The sequence below is a fragment of the Saimiri boliviensis genome, chromosome 2 (assembly GCF_048565385.1).
Source record: "Saimiri boliviensis isolate mSaiBol1 chromosome 2, mSaiBol1.pri, whole genome shotgun sequence".
NCBI lineage: Eukaryota > Metazoa > Chordata > Mammalia > Primates > Cebidae > Saimiri > Saimiri boliviensis.
In genome coordinates, this window is record NC_133450.1 from 124,396,296 (window position 1) to 124,415,155 (window position 18,860).

The 18,860-nt window shown below is 37.8% G+C and overlaps 1 protein-coding gene across 1 annotated transcript in view; it reads right to left on the bottom strand.

Annotated features, from left to right (window-relative positions):
- UNC13C (unc-13 homolog C) overlaps positions 1-18,860 on the bottom strand; it is a 586,273-nt gene that overhangs the window by 160,019 nt on the left and 407,394 nt on the right. The window lies entirely within an intron of this gene.

Sequence of the window (18,860 nt, forward strand, 5' to 3'; positions counted from 1 at the left end):
AAAATGTTTAAATAAATAAATTTAAATTCAGCAGTTAGAGGTCAAAAGGATTAGGTAAATGAACTATGAATACCATAACATTTAAGTATTTTCTGGTGTATTCTTGATGACTGATTGACTGTATTAGAGTAATATGAGGATAAGTGGAATCACAAACTAGCACAGTTCTTTTGAAATCTGAGAATTTACCCATTCTTCCCACTGTTTCATTGACTGTTTCCTTTCTGTCTAATTCATTACTTCTTTCAAGCTGCCGTACCTCACAAGCATATTCCAAAAGCAGGTAACAGTAGTTTCAATATATAATGAAATTATATGATGCTGAATGCTGCCATCAGGTATATATTATCAATGTTATATACAGAAAAAGTATAGTGTATAATATAACAAATTGACTTCTATAATGATTGGAGATAGACAATGAATGTCAATTTCAGTGGTCTGTTATAGAATTTCTAAGATGTAAAAAAATCAATGCATGAATACATTTGAATACTATTTATTGATTAAAAGCATTCCATTTGTAAGTCCTTAATACCTTTTATTGGTCAGGAGAATAGTCAATAAACCTGCAATTCTCTCAACATTAAATTAATATACACCCCTTTTCTACTGGATAATCTGAATTTATCTGGAGCAATACCACCTCTTTTATGTACGTGATTGCTATTGGGAATATAATGTTCTTCTTTCTAAAGTTATTCAAATGAAAATTTTATTCAAAATTTTTTAAACTTCAGATAGGTCCTCTTCCTGGTACAACTATAACCACTACAGAATTTTCAAAAATACATTTAACTCTTATACAATTAATGTTCATCCATTAGAAGAAAAAGCCTATTAAACACAGCTCATAAAAAATCTGATATTTTATCATTCTGATGTTCTATGCACAATCAACTAATAAATAATAATGCTTATTTTCAAGAATAAAAGAATGTTAATGTTTTACTAAATTAGCAACATAAAAATAATTTTAAAATACTTGAAAGATAAATGATGGCTCAGAGAAAGTTTTACCTATTCTAGGAAGATTTATGTTAAATAGCTCAAAAAAAGATGGATATGCTGGCAGAAACACTAAGAAAGTTCATGAATGAAAATGTAATAAAAATAATCATTCAGGAAAACTGACTCAACTGAATAAATTATTAAAAAGGAAAATTCCAACTCCAAGATACTGTTTTTCACCTAGGATATTAATAAAGATTGAGCATATTGATAATACCTAATTTTGGCAAGATATGGAGAAGTAGATACTTTTAAACACTGTTGATGGAAATGTTACATGATAAAATCTTCATGGAAATTATTACTGATACTTATGATTTACATTCCTTAGCTAACTTCTTTTTTGTCTTCACCATCCCTCCTATCATCATTTTCTTTGATTTTAATAACTATGTCGATGATCTATTTAGTGTACTGGCTCTCAGCCTCTGACCTTCTCTTCTCCACTGGGCTTGTCCCTTCTTCTACCTTGGCCATCCCCTCCCACGGTCTTACCCTCTGTCTTGTCATTACCAACAAAGGCATACCCTTGAACTCTCAATTTCGAGAATTCTGCCATTTGACAAGCATGCTACTCCTTGATGATAATCTGGTTTTTATCTCAATCCATTTTATATCCACTGAGATCTACATTTTCTCTATAAATAATCCCTTCATAACTCTACTTTCTTTTTATTAAGTTGAAAATTTGTTGTCTTGGTTGTAGTCTCTCTTTTATATACATGCTTAACTACTTGTACTCTCTTTTACTTTGTCACACTCCCCTGTCAAAGGCCCAACTTGGGTAAACCCAAATTCTTATCTATTCTGTGCTTGTATCTCAGTACCTAATCATGATTAGAAAGACATACAACTCTGCTGACTGGGTGAACCTTCAAGTGATGGCCACAAAGCTCAAAAAGTTTATGGCCATCACTTGAAGATAAGACCAGTACTGACAGTGATCTTTACATTTCTACATTTCACTATCTTTGCTTCCTACTCTCAGAAGTTGTTTTATACCAGTATTTTTCCTTTTCTTCAAACACACTGAACAACTCCTCAACTCTTCTCACTCTCAACTGATCATTTAGTGTCCACATCCACCACTACCACACTTAACAATCTGCCCTCTTCTGTAGACAAACATTTTGCCTCCCCTTCTGCTACTGTGGCTGACCTACTCCTACTGCTATCTAAGATTAACCAGTCTATTTATTTACTGAATCCTACCTGATTTACTCAATGACTTGGTTGTCACAATTGTGTACTTTCTTTTCTGCATTATTAATTTTTCTCTGTCTACTATATTATTTCCATAGTCATAAATACATGTGGTATTTTCCCCATTATTAATGGATTTTTAATATTAAAATGAAGACCAGAGAGATTAAAGTATTAACATCACACATATATAAATCAAATTATAGACTAAAGAAATATTTTGCTAGATAACAATTAAGCTAAAGAAACCATAAATACAAAGATAGATTATATGATATACAGGTTAAATATCCCTTATCTAAAATGCTAGGGACAAGTAGTGTTTTGGATTTTAGATTTTGGAATATTTGCAGTATATTCACTGATTGAGCATCCCCAATCTGCAGATCCAAAATCTAATATGTTCTAGTGAGCACTTCCCTTGAGTGTCACATCAGCACTCAAAAAATGTCAATTTTTGAAACATTTCAGATTTTGAATATTAGAATTGGGATGCTCAACCTGTAATAAATATTTACAACAAAAATAATATAACATATAAAAAAGTCCTAAGAAAAACATATGCAGCAAATTTTTTAAAATTAAAAATTGCATTTTATAAATAAGTCCTAAAAATAAAAATTCAAATATATTGATTAAATTGAAGAGCAATGTTTAAGGGCAAAGTCATGAATAAAAAATGCAAGAAATAAAATTAGTCAACAAACATAAAGCATGTTGCACTCTTTTGTTATGAAATAAATAAAAGTAAACAATAAAGTTTTACTTTATAACAATTACAACAGCAAATTTACATTCATTCTTAAATTCTGGACTTGAGAGGAAAATGGCCAATAGGAGAGAGGACTAACACACATCTCCCACTTGGATGTACACACAGAACAGTGTATGGAGATTCGTTTTGTAAACTTTTGCTCCAACAACCACTGTAAGAACATACCAGAAAAACTGAAAAAAAGGACTTCCGGGAAGATGGCCACCTAAGAACAGCTCAGGACTTCAGCTCCCAGTGAAAGTGCAGAGGGTGAGTGGATGCCGCATTTCCAGACGAACTCTTATTGCCCACAGACCAGGAGATACCCAGGTAGAGGGGTCATCAGTGTTGCAGTCCCAGCAGTGTGGCTGTTTTGGCCCTCGTGGGGCTGATTCCACCCGCGCGGCTGCTGTGACCACGCCCTGTTGCTGCGGTTCTCCGAACAAAAGCCACTGGTCTGGGAGCCCTCTTAGCTGGCGATCAGAGCCCTGAGACGGCAGAGTTGCCCATTCATCTGAAATAGCGAGCCAGGCCAGGAGATTCCTAGGCAAAAAATCCGCCAGGAGCCGGCACCACAGTTCGAGCCGACTCAGTGAGTCGCAGCATGGAGATCCCGGCGCCTTTTCAACAAGCGACTGGAATGCGGGGTCATTCAACTTAAAAGACAACACTCTGAGTCAGGGAGCCAGGTGATCAGGCTCGGTTGGTCCCACCCCTCCACCCCCAACAACAAAGAAAACAAAAACAGTAACTGGAAACCCTCTGGGTTGAGCCCTTCAAACCAAGCACAGCTGAACTGGGACGGTCCGGCTAGGTGGGGGAGAGGCTTCCGCCATTACTGAGACTCTCCACCACTACGGAGGCAGGCTGCTGTTGCTGAGGCAACCTGCCACAACAGAGAGAGTCCGCCATAACAGAGGCAGGGCCACCGTTGTGTAGACAGTTCTAACTATGCCCATATAAACAGGACTGCAGGGAAGAGCTCAGGGCAGCTGGGTGGAGCCCACAGCAGCTCAGCAAAGCCCCTGTGGGCCAGCAGTGGCTAGGCGTGCTGCTAGCTGGGCGGGTCAGACCTGAAAGAAAAATCAAAAAAGGCAGTAGTGCAACGGAAACTCATAAAGCTCCAACTCCCTAGGACAGAGCACCTGGGAACAAAAAGTGCTTTATGAGTTCAGCTGCAGCAGACCTAAACATACCTGCCCAGCAGCTCTGAATGAACAACGGAGCTCACAACTCAGGACTTAAGCCCCAATAAAAGATAGACTGTCTCCTCAAGTAGCCCCCTGACCCCCATAGATCCAAAGACTCACCTCATAAAGGAGAGAACGGACTGACAGTAGGCGAGCATCCTTCTGGGACAAAGATAGCAGAAGAGAAAACTGGCAGCAACCCTTACTGTTCTGCAGCTGCTGCAGGTGACCCTCAGGCAAGCAGGGCCTGGAGAAGACCTCAGCAGTCCTACAGCAGAGGGGCCAGACTGTTAGAAGGAAAGCTTAAAAAAAAAAAAAAAAAAAAAAAGAAGTAACTTTAGCATCCACGAACTAGAAGCTCACTCGAGACCCAGTCTGAAAGACAGTAATTACAAAGACAACAGGTGGATAAACCCACAAAAATGGGAAGAAACCAGCGCAAAAAGGATGAAAACTCCCGAAACCAGAACACCTCTCCTCCTAAAAGGGATCACAACTCCTCAGCAGCAAGGGAACCAGACCGGATGGAGAAGGAGGGTGATGAAATGACAGAATCAGACTTCAGAAGGTGGGTAGTAAAAAACTACAATGAGCTAAAAGAACATGTTCTAACCCAACGTAAAGAAAATAGGAACCTTGAGAAAAGATTGGACGAACTGCTAATGAGAATGGACAGCATAGAGAGGAATGTAAGTGAATTGATGGAGCTGAAAAACACAACACGAGAACTTCGTGAAGCATGCACAAGCTTCGACAGCCGAATTGACCAAGCAGAAGAAAGGATATCAGAGGTCGAAGATCAACTCAATGAAATAAAAAGAGAAGGCAAGAACAGAGAAAAAAGCGCAAAAAGGAATGAACAAAATCTTCAAGAAATGTGGGACTATGTGAAAAGACCCAATCTACGTCTGATAGGTGTACCTGAATGTGATGAAGAGAATGAATTCAAGCTGGAAAATACTCTTCAGGATATTATCCAGGAAAACTTCCCCAACCTAGCAAGGCAGATCAATATACAAATCCAGGAAATAGAACACCACAAAGATATTCCTCAAGAAGAGCAACCCCAAGGCACATAATTGTCAGATTCACCAGGGTTGAAATGAAAGAGAAAATGCTAAGGGCAGCCATAGAGAAAGGTCGGGTTACCCACAAATGGAAGCCCATTAGACTCACAGCAGATCTCTCAGCAGAAACCCTACAAGCCAGAAGAGATTGGGGGCCAATATTCAACATCCTTAAAGAAAAGAACTTTCAACCCAGAATCTCCTATCCAGCCAAACTAAGCTTCATAAGTGAAGGAAAAATAAAATCCTTTGTGAACAAGCAAGCACTCAGAGATTTCATCACCACCAAACCTGCTCTACAAGAACTCCTGAAAGAGGATCTACACATATAATGGAACAACCAGTACCAGCCACTCCCAAAACACACCAAATGGTAAAAGAGCATCAACACAATCAAGAAGCTGCATCAACTAACCAACAAAACAGCCAGGCAGCATCAAAATGACAGTACCAAATTCACACATAACAATACTATCCCTAAATATCAATGGACTAAATGCCCCAATCAAAAGACACAGACTGGCAAATTGGATAAAAAGCCAAAACCCATCAGTGTGCTGTATCCAGGAAACGCATCTTACATGCAAGGATACACAAAGGCTCAAAATAAAGGGATGGAGGAAGATCTACCAAGCAAATGGAGAGCAAAAAAAAAGCAGGAGTTGCAATTCTCATCTCTGATAAAATAGACTTTAAAGCAACAAAGATCAAAAGAGACAAAGAAGGACATTACATAATGGTAAAAGGATCACTGCAACAAGAAGAGCTAACGATCCTAAATATATATGCACCCAATACAGGAGCACCCAGATAAATAAGGCAAGTTCTTAATGACTTACAAAGAGACTTAGACTCCCACACAATAATAGTGGGAGACTTTAACACCCCATTGTCAATATTAGACAGATCAACCAGACAGAAAATCAACAAGGATATCCAGGACCTGAACTCAGACCTGGAACAAGCAAACCTAATAGACATTTACAGAACTCTACACCCCAAATCCACAGAATATACATTCTTCTCAGCACCACATCACACCTACTCTAAAATTGACCACATAATTGGCAATAAATCACTCCTCAGCAAATTTAAAAGAACAGAAATCATAACAGTCTCTCAGACCACAGTGCAATCGAGTTAGAACTCAGAATGCAGAAACTAACTCAGAATCGCACAGCTTCATGAAAACTGAACAACCTGCTCTTGAATGTTGACTGGATAAACAATGAAATGAAGGCAGAAATAAAGATGTTCTTCGAAACCAATGAGAACGAAGACACAACATACCAGAATCTCTGGGACGCATTTAAAGCAGTCTCTAGAGGAAAATATATAGCAATGAGTGCCCACATGAGAAGAAAGGAGAGATCTAAAATTGACACCCTATCATCAAAATTGAAAGAGCTAGAGGAGCAAGATCAAAAAAACTCAAAATTTAGCAGAAGACAGGAAATAACTAAGATCAGAGCAGAACTGAAGGAAATAAGAGACACAAAAAACTCTTCAAAAAATCAATAAATCCAGGAGCTGATTTTTTGAAAAGATCAACAAAATAGACAGACCACTAGCCAGATTAATAAAAAAGAAAAGAGAGAATAACCAAATTGATGCAATAAAAAACGATAAAAGGGATATCACCACAGATTCCACAGAAATCCAAACCATCATCAGAGATTATTACAAGCAACTCTATACATATAAACTAGTAAACCTGGAAGAAAAGGATAAATTCCTGGAAACCTGCATCCTTCCAAGCCTAAACCTGTAAGAAGCTGAAACCCTGAATAGACCAATAACATGGTCTGAAGTCGAGGCAGCAATAAAGAGCCTACCACCCAAAAAAAGCCCAGGTCCAGATGGGTTCACAGCCGAATTCTACCAGACATACAAAGAGGAGCTGATACCATTCCTTCTGAAACTATTCCAGACAATCCAAAAAGAGGGAATCCTTCCCAAATCATTTTACGAGACAAACATCATCCTGATATCAAAACCCGGCAGAGACTCAACAAGAAAAGAAAATTTCAGGCCAATATCCATGATGAACATAGATGCAAAAATCTTCAATAAAATACTGGCAAATCGATTGCAACAGCATATCAAAAAGCTCATCCACCATGATCAAGTAGGATTCATCCCGGGGATGGAAGGCTGGTTCAACATACGCAAGTCCATAAACGTAATTCACAACATAAACAGAACCAAAGACAAAAACCACATGATTATCTCAATTGATGCAGAGAAGGCTTTTGACAAAATTCAACAACGCTTTATGCTAAAAACCCTCAATAAACTAGGTATTGACAGAACGTATCTCAAAACAATAAAAGCTATTTATGACAAACAAACAGCCAATATCATACTGAATGGGCAAAAACTGGAAGCATTCCCTTTGAAATCTGGCACTAGACAAGGATGCCCTCTCTCACCACTCCTATTCAATATAGTACTGGAAGTTCTAGCCAGAGCAATCAGGCAAGAAAAAGAAATAAAGTGTATCCAAATTGGAAAGGAGGAAATCAAATTGTCTCTATTTGCAGATGACATGATTGTACATGTGGAAGACCCCATCATCTCAGCCCAAAATCTCCTGAAACTGATAAACAACTTCAGCAAAGTCTCAGGATACAAAATCAACGTGCAAAAATCACAAGCATTCCTATACACCAGTAATAGACTTCAAGAGAGCCAAATCAAGAACGAACTGCCATTCACAATTGCTACAAAGAGAATAAAGTACCTAGGAATACAACTAACAAGGAACGTAAAGGACCTCTTCAAGGAGAACTACAAGCCATTGCTCAACGAAATAAGAGAGGATACAAACAGATGGAGAAACATTCCATGTTCATGGTTAGGAAGAATCAACATCGTGAAAATGGCCATACTGCCCAAAGTAATTTACAGATTCAACGCTATTCCCATCAAGCTACCAATGACCTTCTTCACAGAACTGGAAAAAAACACCTTAAACTTCATATGGAACCAAAAGAGAGCCCGCATAGCCAAGTCAATTCTAAGCAAAAAGAACAAAGCAGGAGGCATCACACTACCGGACTTCAAACTATACTACAAGGCTACAGTAATCAAAACAGCATGGTACTGGTACCAAAACAGAGATATAGACCAATGGAACAGAACAGAGGCCTCAGAGGAAATACAACATACCCACAACCATCTGATCTTCGACAAACCTGACAAAAACAAGCAATGGGGAAAGGATTCCCTGTTTAATAAATGGTGTTGGGAAAACTGGCTAGCCATGTGCAGAAAGCAGAAACAGGACCCCTTCCTGACACCTTACACCAAAATTAACTCCAGATGGATTAAAGACTTAAACATCAGACCTAACACCATAAAAACCCTAGAAGAAAATCTAGGCAAAACCATTCGGGACATAGGTGTAGGCAAGGACTTCATGACCAAAACGCCAAAAGCAATGGCAACAAAAACCAAAATAGACAAATGGGACCTAATCAAACTCCACAGCTTCTGCACGGCAAAAGAAACATTCAGTAGAGTGAATCGGCAACCAACAGAATGGGAAAAAATTTTTGCAGTCTACCCATCTGACAAGGGGCTGATATCCAGAATTTACAAAGAACTAAAGCAGATCTACAAGAAAAAAACAAACAAGCCCATTCAAAAATGGGCGAAGGATATGAACAGACACTTTACAAAAGAAGACATACAGGAGGCCAACAAACATATGAAAAAATGCTCATCATCACTGGTCATTAGAGAAATGCAAATCAAAACCACATTGAGATACCATCTCCCACCAGTTAGAATGGCGATCACTAAAAAATCTGGAGACAACAGATGCTGGAGAAGATGTGGACAAATAGGAACACTTTTACACTGTTGGTGGGAGTGTAAATTAATTCAAACATTGTGGAAGACAGTGTGGCAATTCGTCAAGGACCTAAAAATAGAAATCTCATTTGACCCAGCAATCCCATTACTGGGTATATATCCAAAGGATTATAAATCATTCTACTATAAGGACACATGCACACGAATGTTCATTGCAGCACTGTTAACAACAGCAAAGACCTGAAACCAACCCAAATGCCCATCGCCGACAGACTGGATAGGGAAAATGTGGTACATATACACCATGGAATATTATGCAGCCATCAAAAACGATGAGTTTGCGTCCTTTGTAGGGACACGGATTAACCTGGAAACTATCATTCTCAGCAAACTGACACAAGAGCAGAAAATCAAACACTGCATGTTCTCATTCATAGGCAGGTGTTGAACAATGAGAACACATGGATACGGGGAGGGGAGCATCACACACTGGGGTCTGTTGGAGGGAAATGGGGGAGGGACCGGGTGGGGAGGTGGGAAGAGGTAGCATGGGGAGAAATGACAGATATAGGTGAGGGGAAGGAAGGCAGCAAACCACACTGCCATGTGAGTACCTATGCAATAATCTTGCATGTTCTTCACATGTACCCCCAAACCTAAAATGCAATTAAAAAAAAAGGAAAAAAAAGTGTTTTCTTTAAGTTGCAGTGATGAAAGTGTAATATTAAATTCAATAGTCATAATAATTATTTTAAAAAGTCAACAAAGAAAAAATTGACTTAAATTATACCCTAAGACAAATGAATTTAACAGATATTTGCAGAATATTCTACTCAACGACTGCAGAATATACATTCTTTTCATCAGCACATGGGTAATTCCGCAAGAAAGACCATGTAATAGGCCACAAAACAAGCCTCAATAAATTTAAGAAAATCAATGTTATATCCAGTACTTTCTCAGACCACAGTGAAATAAAATAGGAAATTAACTCCAAAAAGAACTCTTAAAATACACAAATACATGAAAATTAAATAATTTGCTCCCAGATAATCTTTGGGTCAACAATGAAATCAAGATAAATATTTAAAACTTCTTTGAACCAAACAATATTTATGACACAATCAATAAAAACTTTTGGGATACAGCAAAAGTGATGCTTAGAGGAAAGTTCATAGCTTAAATGCCTACATCAAAATGTCTGGAAGAAAATAAGTAGACAATATGAACTCACACTTCAAGAAACTGGAGAAAAAAGAACAAACTAAATTCAAATCCAGCAGCAGGAAAGAAAAAAGAAAACAAACAAACAAACAAAAATCAGAGCAGAACTAAATGAAATTGAAACAAAAAAAATATAAAAGATAAATGAAACAGAAAGCAGATTCTTTAAAAAGATAAACAAAATCAATAGATCACTAGCAAGATAAACCCAGAAAAGAAGAGAGGCACTCCAAATAAGCTCAATTACAAACAAAATAGGAGATTGTACAACCAATACCACAGAAATATAAAAGATCATTCAAGGATACTTTGAACACCTATCTGCACAAACTAGAAAACCTAGAGTATATGGATAAAGTCCTGGAAATACACAAGCCTCCTAAATTAAACGAGGAAAATATAAAAACCCTGAACAGACCAATAACAAGTAGTGAGATTAAAATAGTCTTTAAAAAACTGCCAAAAAAAAAAAAAATCCAGAAGTCCAGGACCAGATGGATTCACAGCTGAATTCTATCAGACATATCAAAGAAGAATTGGTACCAATCCCAATGAAACTATTCCAAAAGATAGAGAAAGAAGGAAACCTCTCTAACTCATTCTATGAAGCCAGCATCACCCTAATACCAAAACCAGGAAAGCACATAATAAAAAATAATACTACACAAACATATCTGTGATAAACATACATGCAAAAATTCTCAACAAAATACTACCTATCTGAATCCAACAGTATATCAAAAAGATAAGATGCCATGATCAGTGGGTTTCATATCAAGGATTCAAGGTTCGTTTAACATATGCAAGTCAGTAAATGTGATATATCATATAAACAGAATTAAAAACAATAATCATATGATTATCTCAATAGACATAGATAGAGAATTTGATAAAATCCAGCATCTTTTATGATTAAAATTCTCAGAAAAATCAGCAAAGAAGGAACATATTTTAAGGTAATAAAAGCCATCTATGACAAATCACAGCCAACATTATACTGAATAGGGAAAAGTTAAAAACATTCCATCTGAGAACTGGAACAAGACAAGAATGCCCACTTTCAGCAGTTTTATTTAACATACTACTGGAAGTCCTAGCCAGAGCAGTCAGACAAAAGAATGTAATGAAGGACATCCAAATCAGTAAAGAGGAAGTCAAACAGTCACTGTTTACTGGTGTTATGATCATATATCTAGAAAACCCTGCACGCTCATTCAAAGAGCTCCTAGATCTGATAAACAGATTAAGTAAAACTTCACAATACAAAATCAATGTACACAAATGAGGAAAACTGCTATACATCAATAGTGACCAAGATGAGAACCAAATCAAGAACTCAAACCCTTTTGCAGCAGATGCTAATAAACAAACAAATAAACAAGTAAATAAAATACATAGGAGTAAACCTAACTAAAGAGGTGAAAGATCTCTACAAAGAAAACAAACATTCTAAAACACTGCTGAGAAAAATCATAGATGACACAAACAAATGGAAACAGATCCCATGCTCATGAATGGGTAGGATCAATATTATGAAAATGACTATACTGCCAAACACAATCTATAAATTCTATGCTATTCACATCAAAATACCACCATCATTCTTCACAGAATAGAAAAAACAATCCTAAAGTTCATATGGAACCAAAAAATAGCTCACATAGCCAAAGTAAGACTAAACAAAAAAAGAACAAATCTGGAGGGATCACATTACCCAACCATAAATTATACTAAAATCTATAATAACCAAAATAGCATGACGTTGGTATGAAAACAGGCATGTAGACCAATGGAACAGAATAGAGAACCCAGAAGTAAAGCCAAATCCTTATAGCCAAATGATCTTTGACAAGGTGGGGAAAGGAAACTCTGTTCAACAAATGGTGCTAGAATAATTGGGAAGCCCAAGGAGGAAGAATAAAACTGGATCTTCATCTCTCACCTTACACAAAAATCAACTCAAGATTTATCAAAGAATTAAACCTAAGGCCTGAATCCATAAAATTTCCAGAAGATAACATCAGAAAAACTCTTCTAGACATTGACAAGCAAAGAGTTCATGACCAAGAACCCAAAAGCAAATGCAAGAAAAATGAAGATAAATAGATGAGATTTAATTAAGTTAAAAGCTTCTGCAGAGGGAAGGAAATAATCACAGAGTAAACAGACATCCTACAACAATGGGAGAAAATCTTTGCAAACTATGTATTTGACAAAGAATTAATACCCAGAATGTACAAGGAACTCAAACGAATCAGAAAAAAAAATTAATAATCTTACCAAAAAGCAGGCTAAGTACATGAATAGACAATTCTCAAAAAAAGATATAAAAATGGCCAACATACATGAAAAAATGCTTAACATTACTAATTATTAGGGAAATGCAAATCAAAACCACAATGCAGTACCACTTTACTCTTGCAAGAATGGCCATAATTTAAAAATAAAAAAATAACAAATGTTTGTGTGGATGTGGTGAAAAGGGAACACTTTACACTGCTGGAGCGAACGTAAACTAGTACAACCACTACGGAAAACAGGTATGGAGATTCCTTAAAGAACTAAAGGTAGAATTACTATTTGATCTAGAATCCTACTACTAGGTATCCCCTCAGGAAAAAAAAAAGTTATTATATGAAAAAGACTCTGCACATGCATATTTATAGCAGCACAATTTGCAATTGCAAAACTATGAAACCAGCCTAAATGTCCATACACCAAGTGGATAAAAAATCCTTCATATGTATATAGACATGTCTGTATTTATATATATCATAGAATCTGACTCAGCCATAAAAAGGAATTAAATAATGGCATTCCCAGCACCCTAGATGGAGTTGGAGACCATTATTCTAAGTGAAGTAACTCAGGAATGGTAAACCAAACATCACATGTTCTCACTTACAAGTGGGAGGTAAGCTATGATGATGCAACATAAAAATTATATAATGGACTTTGGAGATTTCAGGGTAAGGGTGGGAGGGGTTGAGGGACAGACTACATTTTTGATACAGTGTATACTACTACTGAGGTGATGGGTACACTGAAATCTCAGAAATCACCGCTAAAGAACTTATCCATGTAAACAAACACCACCTTTTCCCCCAAAACTATTGAATGAATATATGAATGAAAGTAAAATTTTAAAAAGAGATGGAATACTGAGAGTTGCTACACTGTGGATGAAACTTGAAAACATCATGTTGGGTGAAAGAAGTCAGACACAAGAGGCCATGCACATACTGTATGATTCCACCTACATGAAGTACTCAGAATAGGTAATATGTATAGAGAAAGGAAGTAGAATCCTTCTCTTCCTTTGGAGGAAGGACATGGGAAAGTTTTTTGTTTTGTTTTTATTCACTATTATTGCCCAAGCTGGAGTGAAATGGTGTGATCTCAGCTCACTGCAACCTCTGCCTCCTGGGTTCAAGTGATTCTCCTACCTCAGCCTCCCAAGTAGCTGGGATTACAGGAGTCTGCCACCATGCCCAGCTAACTTTTTATATATTTAGTAGAGATGGGTTTTCACCATGTTAGCCAGTCTAGTCTCAAACTCCTGACCTCATGTGATCTGCCTGTCTGGGCCTTCCAAAGTGCTGAGATTACAGGCATGAACCATGCCTGTAATCCCACCAGTTTAATGGGTACAGAGTGTCTATTGGGGATGAAGATGAAAAAGTTCTGAAAACAGATGGTGATAGTAGCACAATATTGTGAATGTAACACCTCATGCCACTGATTTGTACACACATGAATAGTTAAAATGGTAAACTATATGATATATATATTTTACACATCAAAAAAATTTTAAAAAAGGAAAAAGGTACCCATCCATGTTACAATATGGATAAACCTCAAAAACATTATGCTGAGAGATGCCAGACCCCAAAAGCAACATAATGTATGATTACATTTATATGAAATGTCTGGAATATGCAAATCCAGAGAGCTAGAAGGTAAATGGATGGCTACCAGATGCTGAAGGAGGGGGAAAATGACAATATTTTGGAACTAGATGGGGTAGGGGTTGCACAACATTGTAAATAAACTAAATGCCACTGAATTGTACACTTTAAAATGGTAAATTTATGTGCATTACATCTAAATTAAAAATAATACACTACATCAAAAAATAAAGTAATTCCTACATTCTGTTCTGTCAAAGGTGTGCTAAAATGAGAATACCTATTTATAGCCAGTGGAAGAGAGCACTGTTGAAAACATTAGAAAATAATTTGTCAATATATTTCAAAAGGTATATCATGTTTATAGTCTTTGACGCAGTAAATTCACTTCTGATAATTTGCACAAAGATGTAAACAAAATGAGGAAAAGGCAAAATACAAGAATATTTTTACTGTAGTGTTATTTACAATACTTAAAAAAATTAACAGCCTGATTATCCAAATATAGGGCATAGTTATAAAGCTGAGGGTCATAGATTTGGTGGAATATTATGCAACCATCTGAAGAGGGGTTTCAAGATGGCTGAGTAGATACATCTAACAAATAGTGAGGAGGTAATCATAATTTGAATAGATCCTCTAAGAGAGAGCATCGGGACTCAACAGAGAAGTGTCAAGAGACATGTGAAAGAAGGAAGGACAGGGAAGCAAGGTAGCCTGCTCAGATAGTATCAGCTGGGAGCTCAGTGAGACTCCACAGTGCAGGAAAAGGGTATGTGAGAGATCTCTAGCAGTCTACATTTCCACCATATACCCCTCCAATACTAGCCAAGGGAATGTTTCTTGACACTTGTGGGCCCAGAGATAAACACAGAGCTGCCTGGAGATTGTGCAATGGCATTGCTTTAGAGAGAGTGAGCTCAGTATTGACTGTGACCTCAAGTCCCAGGCAGCTACAAAATAGTTGAATTTTGAGAACCTAGTCCCCACCAGAAAGCATCCTGTTCTGGGCCCAACAGCCTTTGCATTTCCATACCCTTAGAACCCATTTTTTTAAAATTGCATTTTAGGTTTTGGGGCACATGTGAAGAACATGCAAGATTGTTGCATAGGTACACACATGGCAGTGTGGTTTGCTGCCTTCCTTCCCCTCACCTGTATCTGCCATTTCTCCCCATGCTACCTCTTCCCACCTCCCCACCTCCCCGTCCCTGCCCCATTTCCCCTCAACAGACCCCAGTGTGTAGTGCTCCCCTGCCTGTGTCCATGTGTTCTCATTGTTCAATCCATTGTTATCCCTTGCCCAGAGCCACTGATGCTGCTGGTTACTGCCACCTGTGCTAAAGTATGAAACACTGACAGCAACCATAGAAGGGCTGCTGTGCACTTCCATGCACCCCGAGAAAAGGCTGCTTCATTCGTAGCTGCCACCTGGGGCCAAAGTGCACCCTCCACAGCTACCTATCTATGGCTGCTGACACTGCAAGCAACTCAGCCCTTGGCAGTAGCAGGGGCACAGTTTAGATGCTGCTATCTCCAGAAAAGCTTGCTACTGGGGTCTGGGGATCACTCCCTCTGACCACAGACAACCTCTATGCACCAAGGGGAGATCTAAGGGCAGGTCTTCCTAACCTGGCTTTCTCCCACTTTTCCCAGTACCTGAGCAAGCTGTCCAGGACTCTTGGGATTGCCCTGCACTATCCACCAGCATTTGCACTGAAGCATTTCCCTCAGCAGCTGAAGATGGGCCCATCCAGCTCGCTGTTGACACCACAGGAGGCACCCACCCCTACACACCACCTGTGGGATGGAAGACTATCTTACCCAGCTTGTCACAGCCATGGTCAACACCAGTGCAGATGGCTTGGAAGCCAGGGCACTGAGCCACCACTGTAACTGTCATCACCCATGCAAATATCCAGGGGCACAAGAACCCCCCCCACCCACCTGACCTACTACTGCCACTGTCAGCATCTGAGCAAACCAACTGGACATCCAAGTATTGGCCTTCCAGGACCTGACAATATGGGGTCCAGTTTATATTGCTCTTGGGCTCAAGCACAACTACATTTGGTCCATCACTGCTTACACTTTGGCCTGACAGCTCACTTAGATGATGTCCCCATCCCAAGCAAAACTTCACCACAGTCTCTACTAACAATCATGCCCTAAGTCACTGAGGAAATCACAGATACCACTGATTCGGTTGTTTACAGTCAAAGAAATTATACAAAGAAAACACAAATACATAAACCCAGAATCAAAGCAAAATTTCCCTACCTAACCAACATCACAGATAACTCTTCAGGATGAAGTCCTTCCCTATGAAAGCAAACCCAAAATATTGGAAGAGGGAACTGTTTTACCAGGTACAGAGATACCAAGATAAGTATACAAGAATCATGAGAAGGCAAGGAAATATGACACTTCCGTAAGAACACAATTCTCCAGCAACATATTCCAATGAAAAAGAAATGTAGTAAATGCCAGAAGAATTAAAACTAATGATATTAAAGGTCAGTGAAGAACACAGATAGGAAGACAACACAGACAACTAATACAAAGAAAACAGAAAAACAATTCAGAATATGAATGAGAAATGTACAAAAGCTAATGCTATAATATAAAATAATAAAAAATCCTGGAACTGAAGAATTCATTGAATGAATTAAAAAATACGTTCATTCAACAAAAAACTAGATGCAGCAGAAGAAAGAATTTCAGAACTTAAAGAGAGGTCTTTTAAATAACCCAGTCAAACAATTTTTTTTGAAAGAGAATAAACAAAGTCTACATGACATATGGAGAGCATAAAATGTCTAAATATGTCAATGTTTGTATGTTTATATAGCACTAGAAAAAGGGATGGTATGATCTTGGTAATTTAAAATTTAAAATTTATTTCTATCATAATTGAGCAATATATGCAAGTCAAATAACTCCATTCAAAATTATCATTATCAAATTTCATTTTCCTTGAAGAAGAGAATTTTATCCTATTTTATATGTTTCAATTTAAACTTCAGATTACATAAAGAAAACTACCAGAGGCATTGGGTTCTTACTGATCTTTTAATAGTAGTAATATAGGTACACATAAATGGTACTTTCATGAAGGATTAGGTCATTAATTCATTTAAAAGATCTTGGACTTAATAGTGTTGTTAATGGTATCCCAGTAAAGTGTTTTGTAAGTGTTTTGTATTTCACACTATTCCATGTAACAGAGATTGAGAGAGAGAGAGGCATTGGGTTTAGATGGATATTATACAGCAGCAGAGTATAGTTAATTTGAGAGGCCTGGCACCGAGGAAGGATTCTATGGGAAGATAATATTGTCCTGAACTAATGCAGTAACAGGTAAGTACGAGAAGAAGGAGTAAGAGAACCAGATACTTAAGGGTGAGAACTTTATAAGTTAACCTTTTAAAACCCATTAAATTAAAAAAATATATTTGAGTAAGTTATTTACAAACAACACAAGGTATTGAGTTAAGAGCTTTGACTCTGTAAGGTATAAAAGAGAGGGAAGAATTTAGTGCAACTTGGAGATCTTCAGGGGTTATTGAGGTCAGAGTGAAGCTGTTAAGTACAATTAGGATATATAGGAGAAAGAACAGCTTTGGGGAGGGGATCAATTCTTGATGTGCTAGTGGGATTCTAGAAATATTTCCTCATCACCAACCCTCTGGAAAACTTACTTGCAACTCACAGTTGTATAAATTATAAGCAGCTTAGGAGATTGAGAAATTCTACCAAGAACATAAACATTAAGGTATGTTCTACTTACCATTTTAGAGATGGGAATAAGATTCTGGTTATATGAAACCAGGAACTTAGAAAGAGGACTCCTTATGTTGACTAGAGCAGAGTGGCTAATCCCGTTTAAATCCACATTTTAAAAACGTGCTTGCTTACAGCTGGTGAACACAAAGACTTAGACAAAAGAATTCAGTGTTTAAAACGCAGCTCTCTTGTAGACATAAACATATCTTGTAGTCTTTACTAGAAGAAGAGCAAACAATTGGGAATCTTTATATTCCATCCATATTTTGGTAGAAGAATCAGAGCCATTAGAAGACACACTTCATATGGAACCAAAAGAGAGCCCGCATAGCCAAGTCAATTCTAAGCAAAAAGAACAAAGCAGGAGGCATCACACTACCGGACTTCAAACTATACTACAAGGCTACAGTAATCAAAACAGCATGGTACTGGTACCAAAACAGAGATATAGACCAATGGAACAGAACAGAGGCCTCAGAGGAAATACAACATACCCACAACCATCTGATCTTCGACAAACCTGACAAAAACAAGCAATGGGGAAAGGACTCCCTGTTTAATAAATGGTGTTGGGAAAACTGGCTAGCCATGTGCAGAAAGCAGAAACAGGACCCCTTCCTGACACCTTACACCAAAATTAACTCCAGATGGATTAAAGACTTAAACATCAGACCTAATACCATAAAAACCTTAGAAGAAAATCTAGGCAAAACCATTCAGGACATAGGTGTAGGCAAGGACTTCATGACCAAAACGCCAAAAGCAATGGCAACAAAAGCCAAAATAGACAAATGGGACCTAATCAAACTCCACAGCTTCTGCACGGCAAAAGAAACAGTCAGTAGAGTGAATCGGCAACCAACAGAATGGGAAAAAATTTTTGCAGTCTACCCATCTG